The sequence below is a fragment of the Rattus norvegicus genome, chromosome 3, assembly GCF_036323735.1.
Source record: "Rattus norvegicus strain BN/NHsdMcwi chromosome 3, GRCr8, whole genome shotgun sequence".
Taxonomy (NCBI): Eukaryota; Metazoa; Chordata; class Mammalia; order Rodentia; family Muridae; genus Rattus; species Rattus norvegicus.
Window position 1 is genome coordinate 99,120,681 of NC_086021.1, and position 11,247 is coordinate 99,131,927.

General features: G+C 48.4%; 1 long non-coding RNA gene across 1 annotated transcript; it reads left to right on the plus strand.

The window, feature by feature from the left end:
* Window positions 1-689: 689 nt before the first annotated feature.
* On the plus strand, window positions 690-8,512 carry LOC134486406 (uncharacterized). The gene is made up of 2 exons (XR_010065266.1): window positions 690-814; window positions 1,569-8,512. It is a non-coding gene; the product is annotated as an uncharacterized LOC134486406 (long non-coding RNA).
* The last annotated feature ends 2,735 nt before the right edge of the window (window positions 8,513-11,247 follow it).

The window sequence follows — 11,247 nt, forward strand, 5'->3', positions numbered from 1 at the left end:
CCCTTGGAGTAGCTGAAGGAAATGAATTCATTTACAGTCAGGGAACAGCGCCTGGCTCCAAGCTGTAAGATCTCGGGTGATTGGCTTACCTTCCTTCCCTGGACCTCAGTTCTCTCAGCTACAAAATACAAAACAAAAGATGGCAACAGATGCTATCTGTTGTGTGTGCCTCTTGGGACTGTGATAATTAGATGAGATAGTGTGATAGGAGCTTGGTGATTTGGGAGCTGCTCTGAGCCTCAGCTGTTACTATCATTCAGTTACAAAGTGATTAGTCCACTTGTAAGGGGAAGAGAGCAAACAGCCATCCCTCGGCTTGGGACGTCCAAGGCCCACAGGGATTAGCTTCTGGTGCTTACTCCAGGCCGAGATCTTTTATCGGAAACATAGGAGACTAGACACATACCTCCCTTTAGATTTTGGAATGTTTGCATATACACAATGAATACCTATCTTAAGACTCAAGTCTAAACCTGATATCCACGATCGCTTCCTATATGCCTCACACGCAGTCTGGATATAAGTATAGACAGCTTTTAAAGGACTTGGGCACAGAATGGAGTTTCATGGTTCCTTTTTTTGTCTCTGTGACAAAGTATCTGACAAAGGCAACTTAAGGAGGGCTTTGCAGTGGCTCACAGCGGGAGGGCGCTGTCCATGGTTCAATGTGGCTCACAGTGGGAGGGCGCTGTCCATGGTTCACTGTGACTCACAGTGGGAGGGCGCTGTCCAACAGTGTAGGGAAGGCATGGCCACACACCAGGAGGCAACCAGGCACTTCGTGTCCACAGTCAGGAAGCAGAGATGGATGCAGGTGCTTGGTTTGCTTTCTCCTTCCTCTTCAGTCCAGACCTTAGCACATTAGATGGTGCTGCCCACACCCCCACCTTAACTAGCCACTCTAGACAAACTCACGTCTAGAGGCTTGTCTCCTCGGGGATTCTTGATCTGGTCACGTTCACAGTTAATATTTACCATAACATAACTTTCGAGGTATGGTATCATGTTAGGGCTCAGAACAGTTTTGGATCTGAGGATGAAGGATGAGAGTCTAGGTTTACTGAGCACTTACCATGTGCCAAGTGCCTTGCCTAAGACATGGTGCACTAATAGTTGTGTGAGACACCCTTCCTATCAGTTAGGCGTACTGCCTCTGAGTCAAACCCATGCTACAGATGAATAAACTGAGGCTCAGAGAGCCTGGTTCACCTTGCAAGGTCATGAGGCTCTAACAGGACACTGGGTTCACTTCTGTTCACTACCTTATCTTTGTCTCTATAGGTCAGGACAAGAGTCTCTGACCTGTCTGTGTTTCCTCCTCTTCCTACCCCAGTCCTACCCAGCACTGAGGGGCCTGATTCAAAAAGGAACCCTCTTTCTTTAGGTAGACACCACTTCCAGGCTCAGCTCCCCTACTCTGTGCTGAGGGTGTTAACTGACAAGAAGATGGCTTGAGAAAGAAGCAAGCTCATTATCTGACAGAAGACTTAGCACTTCCTGAGGCTCCACAGCATCCTCCGATGTGGCTGGCTTGCCTCTAATTGCTGTCCCTGACACTTTTCTTCCAGAATTGGGAAACTGAGCCCATACACAGGGCAGGAAACATTGAAAGGTTCCAGGACCCAGTGGCCTTGCAAGTGATGGAGAAGGCCTGGGCCTGGGAGTGGCCTGGGAAAGCCCTGCCTCCTGCACCTCCGGTCACCCTCAAACATCATCCACCAGCCCTTCTTAATCATGATGTCCCTAACCACAGAGGCCTCCTCATCCTTGCCACCCCAGGTAGCAGTCCTGATTCTGAGATGCCATCCTGAACCCCGTGGATGCCCAGAAACCAATTAAAGCCTCCATTAGAGCCAAAGAAAGAGCTGCGGCTGGAGGAGATGAAGAGGGACGCACTTCTAATTAGACACGCGGCCACCCACCCCTGTCCTTTCTAGATAAATGCAAAGGATCGAGAGGAAAAGTAATTAAAACTCGCATGTGGCTCTATCACCATGAGCTCTGCCCCCTCCCAGCTCCTAGGTCCAATTGATTCTCACCAGCCTTTGAGGAGAGGCAACTTGGAGGAAGGTCAGCAGACCTGAAGGTCAGCCCACCCCACCCCTGTTCCAATGGACTGGGAGCTCCTTAGGGCTACGGATCAGGTCAGTTGGCCTTGCCTCTCTCCTCAGATGGGAAATAAAAGCAACTGGGAGCCTGTGCCCTGTGCTAGGCAGCCTGCCTGGGCCAACATGGAACGAGTAGCTAAGGCTAGCTCAGCCTCTGTCTCTGGACCCTGCTTTACAGATCTATCTTTTTTTTTTTTTTTGGTTCTTTTTTTTCGGAGCTGGGGACCGAACCCAGGGCCTTGTGCTTCCTAGGTAAGCGCTCTACCACTGAGCTAAATCCCCAGCCCCCAGATTTATCTTTTATCCTTTTCAGTATGTATTTTATCCTTTTCATGCCTTTCCCAGGTACTGAAAGTTAGTTGGGAATTAGCACATCACATCACCTCGCCGGGGAAAGGCCCTGCAGTGGGCAAAATGCAGCATCGGGAATAAAGAGATGAGTTTATGCAGAGTTCAGGTACGGACCACCAGGCAGGTCTCCAGGACACCTAGGCCGGCCTTATACTCTCTCTATAACCAAGGATGACCTTGGACTTCTTTTTAAAATATCTACTGATTTACTTTAGGTGCCCCTGCATGAGTTTTGTATATGCCATATGGATACTTAAGTCTACAAAGGCCAGAAAAGGCATCGGAGCCCTGGGGTTGGAGTTACAGAGGGCTCTGAGCCACCATGTGGGTGCTGAGAGCTCGCTCAGGTCCTCTGGAAGAGCAGTCCATGTTTTTAACCAGACTTCGAACTTTTGATTCTCTTACCTCTGTCTCTTGAGTGCTGGCATTGTGAGTATGCACTACCACTCCTGGCTTGTGCTGGGGACTGAACCCAAGGCTTGGTGCACGCCAGGGAAGCCACATCCTCAGCCCTGAAAGATCACCTTTAAAAACAATGTCAGTGAAGGAATGGGTGGGCTGTGTGGTGACACATACAACTGGACTGATGTGTGTGTGTGACTGTCAGTCAGCTTCTTGGGCTTGTCCACATCAGTCTCACGGGGCCACTGCCCAACCCACATGCACACAGGTGTCCTCATTGACAAATGTCACAACAGTATCTGCAATTTTTGTTTTTTGAGAGAGGATCTCTGGCTATCCTGGAACTCCCTATGTAGATCAGGCTGGCCTCTAACTCACAGAGATCTACCTCCTTCTGCCTTCCAAGTGCTGGGATTAAAGACATACACCGTCATTTCTTAAATCATCGAACATATTTCACATTGTCCAGCAGCCCTACTCCAGATACCATCCAAGAGCAGAAAATGCACATGTTCACACTAAAATTCACTTCTGATCAGAGAAGCATTGATCACGATGGCCTTCAAGTTAAAAATCTGCGAAAACATACATTTCACTTTTGGGTGTGTGAACACAACATAGGGCCTTCTATTCAACTGTAAGAAGTATATACCAGAATGAATGAATGAATGAATGAATGAATGAATGAATGAATGAATAAGTGAGTTTATATGTGCATGAAGGAATGAATAAGGCAAATATTTTTTCTAATGCCTGCTACCTGATTGGTAAGGAGCCATCCCTTCATCTCTCTCTGCTGCCTCTGGCCTTCACTTCAGCTCATATTTCCTGGGGTCCTGGGGTCTTGGGCTTAGGACTTGAGTGGATGTTGTGTGTGTAGAGGAGGCTTCTGTGCTGTCTGAACATCGTCCCAAGCTCATACTTTGCTCGTTACATCTTTAGCATCACACAGCTAATTGGCATCCGTTGTTGTTTCAGAGGGAGGATGAGCAAAGACTCAGGTGAAGTGGTTACCTACCTGCCCAGCCAGGAGCTGACGTGGCCTGGCCTGTGTGTAGGGAAGAGGAGGCTGTGAACGCAGAAAGGCTTAAGTGCAAAGCTGTGTGGCCTCCAGCAGGTTGCTTAACCTGTGAACTGGGGGTAAAGGTGACCTTGGAAGTCATAGGTCCTGGGGACAAGAGCGCTGTCCTGGCAGGTGACTTTTCCTTTGAGCTGATGGCAGCTGCTCTCCCTGTCATCTTCTCCCTGCAATGCCATGGCCTCAGAGATGGAACCTTACTGCAGCTCCATTCTTCTTCTGCAGCTCCATCAGCCTCATGAAAGCAGCAGGGCCCAGGCAGTGCTGGCCTGCTTCCTTCCAGCCCTGCAGGTCCATGGCTGCCCTTGCTGCTTTCTTACCTTCCCCACTGATATAGCTCCATCTCTTGGGGCGGATACTGCAGTCAGGGCCACCCATCTGAGGTGGAGACCTGTGACACCAGCCCCTCACCCAGGGCGAACTGCAGAAAGCAGAGGGAAACCTTGGCAGGTAGTCCAGGGTGGTGAGAGCTGCCAGTTGGGCTGACGTGCAGGGAGACCCCAGGGGCCAAAGCAGATGGCTTCTTTCAGAGTCTAATTATCCACCAGCCCAGAGCCAGAAGGCTCTGAGTACAGCAGCGACCATGTTTCTCTTTTCCTGGGTGTAGCTGGGCAGAGGCTGTCACTGGCACAGGGTGCTCCAGCCTCACTATTGTTTCCCGCTCTCTTCCTTCAATTTCCCAGGTGCTTGGGAGCCCTGGCTGTGATTGACTCACCCCAGGTGTCCGGTGCCCTACACATAATGTGGTACACAGTTGGTGCTCAATAATTGGTTGCTAAAATGAATGAATGATGGATGAGTTTGCCATGGTTTGGCTTTGCTCTCAAGATGGTGCCAGGCCCTCTTTTGGTAAGCTCGAGATGGATAGTTTATCTCAGAGCCCGTCCCCCTTGGCTTCCCACAACCATCTCTCTATCCTTATTTGGCAGCCCGTGATCTCCTTTGTCGCTGGCTACCTGAGAGAATGATCAATACATTTAATTTATACCAGACTAAAGATGATAGATAGACAGCACTGTCTTCCTTCACATGTATGTTGTGGATAAACCCTAATCCAACAGGATGAGGTTTAGTGGCCAAAGCCAGGTCCCTTCACGGGCCTCATCTCTGGAGAGTCTATTTTCACTCTTACTGGTCCTGAGGCTTTCCAGGTTTCACCACCACATAACTCAGTGGCTCCTTAGAACTGCAGAGGTAACGCCAGTACCCCACACAGCAAGGTTCTCCAGTCTCTGCCTGAAATGACGGGACTCCCTACCTCACGCATAGCCATCTGTTGCTGGACTGAGACTTACTGCCAAGTAGCTGGTTTGCCCGTGCCTGCTGTCTGGGGCCAGGATCACAGAGAAGCACTCCCTCTAAATAAAGATCTCTGCACATGCGTGCATCTGTCTGTCCTCCTCCAACCCCCTAGACAAGACGGACACCAGGTCAGCCCAGACACCCAGAGAGGTCCCCCAGGACTGGGTAAGTCATTGGCTTGAAAATACCACCAATGTCAAGTGAGTGGTCATTCCTGGCCAGGTTCTGGCAGCAGAAGCTTTCTGGGACTGATTTATACAGTCTTCACCTGGGGCCATAGTCGAACCCTGCCACCAGCTCACTTATGAGGAATCCAGCCAGAGGGATCTTCAGTGACATTTGCAAGGTGACACAGTCCAAAGCAGTGGAGGCAGGATCCGAACCCAGATCTGCCAGATGCCTCATATTGCCACCCCACAAGATCATATTTGTGTGTGTGTGTGTGTGTGTGTGTGTGTGTGTGTGTGTGTGTGTGAATGAGAGAGAGAGGGGGAGAGAGAGAGAGGGAGAGAGAGAGAGAGAAAAAGAGAGAGAGAGAGAGAGAGAATGTCTGTGTCAGTCTTGGCTTTAAAATTATTCTTCCTCCTCTCCCTCTTCTTCTCTTCCTTTTTCTGAAATAAATTCTCACATAGCCCAGGCTAGCCTCAACATTAATATGTTGCTGAGGATAACCTTGAACTCCTGATTTTCCAGGTGCTGCTGTCACTGGCGTGAGCCACCACAGCGCCTCATCCTTTCTCATCTTGACAGCTGCAGGTGACAGCTTTGCTAAGGTGTGGTTCTTGGTGTCTTGATGGCCCCTCCCAGTGTGAGCTTGTCAAGGGGCTGTGGCCTCTCACCAGTAGCTCTTTCACCTCACCTGTAATTAAAATTCCACTGTGCTGTTCTCATTTTTAAAATAGTTCCATTGGTCCACATATGCTGAAGGTGTAAACAGTGACAAACGTGGACTTTCACTCAGGGGGTCATCCCCACCTGTAGGGAGCGATGGAAGGAGGAGACACCTGCTAACACCGGTTAATACCTGATGTGCTCCCCCTTTACAGCTACGCCACAGCTCTTCACCCCTTATACAGAGGCTATTGGAAAGAGATGGTGGTGGTGCTGCTGCTGCTGCTGCTGGCAGTGGTGGTATTGGTGGCAGCAGCGGTGGTGGAACATTCGGGAAAGTCTCCTATCCCATGAGCCTTTGCACCATCCACCAGGAAATCTTAGTAGCTTGACCTCCCGAGTTTCTCCTGCAGGAGTCAAGCTGCTCCGGCTGGCTCCCAACTCTCTATGTGGCCAAAGATGCCCTTGAGCTTTGGATGCTTTTACCTGAAGCTCTTGAGTGCTGGGACTGCAGGTCTGCCCCATCATGCTTTCCTTAGGCAGTGCTGGGGGTGGGATCTGGGGCTTCCTGCATGCGCAGGAAGAACTCTGCTAACTGAGCCACACTCAGGCAGAAGTTGTTTTTTTTTTCTTTGAACACACAGACACACACAGACACACACAGACACACACACACGGACACGGACACACAGAGACACACATGGACACACATGTGCACATGTACAAACACTCTTCACAGGTCTATGTCTCTGAAGAGTCTAGCAGCAGCAGTAGATGAGTATCTATGTACGGATTTTATGTGAGACAAAAGAGTGTGCATGAGCCTCCACTTACAACGCTCACAAATTCTCTGACTCCCAGCTGACCGTCCCACCATTGCCATCCTGTGTCCGAGGCTGACGGGGGCTGTGCGCTTTGCTGCTATTCGGCACGCAGAGAGACTTCTGTCTAGATGTCACTGAGGCAGATAAGGACCCCAGCAAAGCTCCTGGGTATGTTTTCTGCTGACTGCTGTCTGTGGTTCACTTCACACATACTTTAAAAAAAAGGTAAGTTGAAGCATCCTGTGTTGGTGAAGCATCCTATGTTGGGAAACTCTACTTCAGAAGAACTGTGGTCCAGGGCCAGAGTTGGGAGGAGGAGAAGGCAAACGGGCTCTAGTGCCTTAGGAGGCATGACAGGATGTGGTGTGCATATGTTTATGATTCTAACATCTATTAAGTTTATTCCATGTCACTCTTAGAAATGATGCAATGGGTGCTGAGACTGGGCACAGCTAAAAGTGTGAAAGAACAAAGACAAGGATCAACTGTGGCCCAGGAACAAGGAGCTTGGAAGCTCAGTGGTCACCAGTAGTTCACCTGAGTCGGTGGTTTTCCAGTCACTGCCTCACGCTGGTGGAGATGAAAGGTTTGGAACTGTGTGGGAGTATGAAGGCGAGCACAGGCCTCATTCAGAGAGGTTATGAAAAGGTGGGACGTTAAGGAAAGGGGAGACACTTGTGAGTGGGATGGGCGGGATGGCTTCCCAGGATGGCTTCTCAAGAGAAGAAAATCAACAGGCAGCTTGGGGTTTTGATATGAAGACTGAGGTAATTTCTACTGAGATTGGTTGGTTCTCTGAGCACATTGCAAGCCCAGCCAATGAAAAGCTCCCAGATCTATAAATGTCCCTGCAGCCTAACTGGAGAGACGACCCTGTGCTGTTGACACATGGCTCACCAGGCTAAGGGTGGTTGAGACCTGCCTTTCCACCTCTGACTTACACTTCGTTACTTGTTCATTTTCACCATCTGCTCCGTTAACCTGCTAATCGACAACCTTGCCGGTGTCTCTTCCGGCTGTTAATTAGGCTCGGAGCTCTGCGCTCTCGAGATGACATCATCAGCTTGCAGTTTCACATTGACTGGGCACTAGTTCCGGCACAGCCAACAGAATGTAGCTATTTGCTTTGGTTACTCCCTTCTATTGCCTTGTCTATGGAGCTGTCTGGGGCCGTCTCTTCTGTCTTAGGTGGAATCTTCTTGCTAGAAGCTATCCTTACCCATAATGAAGTCTGTTTCATTCACTACATTAGAAGCAGAGGGGCATGATGGAGCAGCAGTCTCTGGCTTGTGCTCCCAGGGCATCATGGGAGCCAGTCTGGTGGCACAGAACTTGATTCACAGAGTCTCTGCCTTTCTTCTTATCTCAGCAACTTGGCAACCTCAAAGTTACAAGCCCTCTTATTTCCTCTTCCTTGGTGTTCCTGATTATAACCACTGTAATCCCAACCTTTCTTTTAATTCAAGCAACTGTGAGTAATGTGCAGTTTTCACCATCTCCTCCCCACCTACCTCATATCAGAGAGAAGTGAAAATGTATGCCCACACTAACAGGAATACATAGTATTGCGTATGATAGTGGAAACATGGATACAACTCAAAGAATGAATAGCTAAATGAAATATGATGTATGCCGACAACAGACTATTGGTTGTCAGTCAAAAAAATGAAGGATGCATGCCAGAATGCAGATGAATCTCACAGATATTATGGTGCTAAGTGAAAAAAGCCAGACACACAGGGCCATGTTGTCTTGACTACTTTTCTATTGCTTTGATATCACACCATGACCAAAGCAAACTTGTAGAAGGGTTATTGGGGGCTTAGGGTTCCCAAGTCGATCACTATCATGGTGAGGAAACGTGGCAGTGGGCAGGCATAGTGACTGGAGAGCTCAGGGCTCTCATATCCCACACACAGGGGGGGGGAGAGAGAGAGAGAGAGAGAGAGAGAGAGAGAGAGAGAGAGAGAGAGAGAGAGCTCTAAATGGCAAGAGTCTTTATGCTCTCAAAGCTCACCCCTGAGTGACAAGCTTCCTCCAGCAAGGCCACACCTCCTAAACCTCTACAAATAGAGCTATCAACTAGGGACCAAGCACTCAAATGTTTGAGACTATGGAGAATATATATACATCTGTGAACTTGTCTGTTCTGTATACAGTCTGTTCCTGACTTCCTTGATGAAGATGTAGAATTCTCAGTTGCTCCTGCACCATGGCTGCCTGGATGCAGCCATGCTTCCACCTTGATGACAATAAACTGAACCTCTGAACCTGTAAGCCAGCCCCAATTAAATGTTGTCCTTTGTAAGACTTGCCTTGGTCATGGTGTCTGTTCACAGCAGTCTGTTCACCCTAACTAAGATGCTATCATTCAAACCACCACACTCTGGTGTACACTCTGGTCCCATAAGCAAGACATGTCCATACGAGGTAAACCTACAGAAGCACATTACAGAGGAGTGGTTGACAGGAGGTGCTGGATGGGGGGTGATTGTGGTGATGGTTGTTAAGTAGGGGGTACATGTGTGCTAGGCCCCATTGAATTGTACAAGTCACATGAGAAATCATATATGTCAATTATATCCCAAGAAAGCTGGGAGAATAGTGCATCTTGCTGTGTATAACATGGACATCAACTGCTTCTCTGTCTTCTGGCAAAGATCATGCAGGCTGTACCTCAATGAGGTTAAGTGAGGAGTCTAATATGTATAGAGAGCTTCACATATATGTACAATGTATGCTGGGGATATTACTCAGCAGTTAAGAGCTTGTATCCCTTTGGAAAGGACCTGAGCTCAGTTCCCAGACTACACATTAGGTGGCTAACAACCACCTATACCTCTAGGGAGATCTAATGCCTTCTTCTGGCCTCTGCAAATACCTGTACTCAAGTGCACACACACACACACACACACACACACACACACACACACACACACACACAAATAGGGTGTATTGATACATAGCTTTAACCCCAAGAGTTGGAAGGGAGAGGAGGACAGATCTCTGTGAGTTGAAAGCTAACCTGGTCTACATAACAAGTTCCAAGCCAACCTGGGATACTTAGTAAGACCCATCTCAAAATCATAATCTTAAGAAGAAACCTACAAACACAATGGAATTGTCATGTCTGTATACATGCACATTCTCTACATGCATAAATAGATTAATGAATGTACCTATACATTGGTAGGAACCGTGTATAAACATACAAATGTTAGGAACTTCATATATACATGGGCATATATAATAGCTACCCATAGATTAATACACAGATAACTATCAAGGAGCTGTTTCCTTTGCATTGAAATGATCTGTCCTGGAGGGAGGAAGGAGGCTCACAAAACTCAAGTTCACAGAACTCACAAAAGTCAAGAAGCCCAGAAAGATACAGGAGTCACAACATCCTTCCCTGAGGTTACAGAAGCTATAAAGGATTCTAGGGAGGGGGGCCTTTTCTGTGGACTGCACATCATTTAGGGGGGCTTCTAGGATGTGGCTTTCATGACATCCTGGGGTGGACTTCTCAATGACATATCTGTCTTTGAACCACCCATATTTCTGTAAGTAAACCAAAGAAACTCATTGTTTCACCAAACTGGACGTGGGTGGGATCATTGTCTGTGATCTGTGCCCTGTTGGGCTAATTGACTCTTGCTCACATTTCTCTAGGAAGAGCTATACAGCAGAGATGCACACACATGTATATAGTAGGTACACTGTGCATACACATATAATAGACATATTTGCACACAGACATATACACACAAGGTGCAGACATATCCATATATAGGACAGACATAGATTTTGATATACATACAAACATGCATAATAAGTACTGTTATTCTCAGATGAAGCAACTGAGGCCCAGAGAGGCCCAGAGACTTGCTGAGGGGAGGTAGAACTCATAACGCACTTGCCTTCAGGGCAGAGGCTCAGCTGTGGTAGCAGTGGTTCAAGGCTATTGGGTACAGAGTTTCCATCCCTGACTGCCACGAGATCCTCGGGACTCCATGGAACACACATGCCTCTGCCTTCCATGAACTCCTGGTGGCCCAGTCCTAGCAGGCAGGTTAGTAGCAGAGGCTCCGTGTTTATGTTGCCCTCCCCTTTGCCCTCCCCTTTCCCCATCTCGTGTCTTTCACGGCTTCTGTGCTGGAGTGCAGCACTGCAAGAACATGTCTGCTTCTCTCGAGAGAAGAGGTAACACTGGGTGTTATAGCTGGAGTCAGGGACTTCCAGACTTTGGTGCCAGAGGTACACAAACCCCTCTGTTTTCATTCCGGGCCAGAATAACAAAGTCTTCAGTCCAGAGTCCCTGGGTCAGGGGTTCTGCTCTCCACAAGCCGCC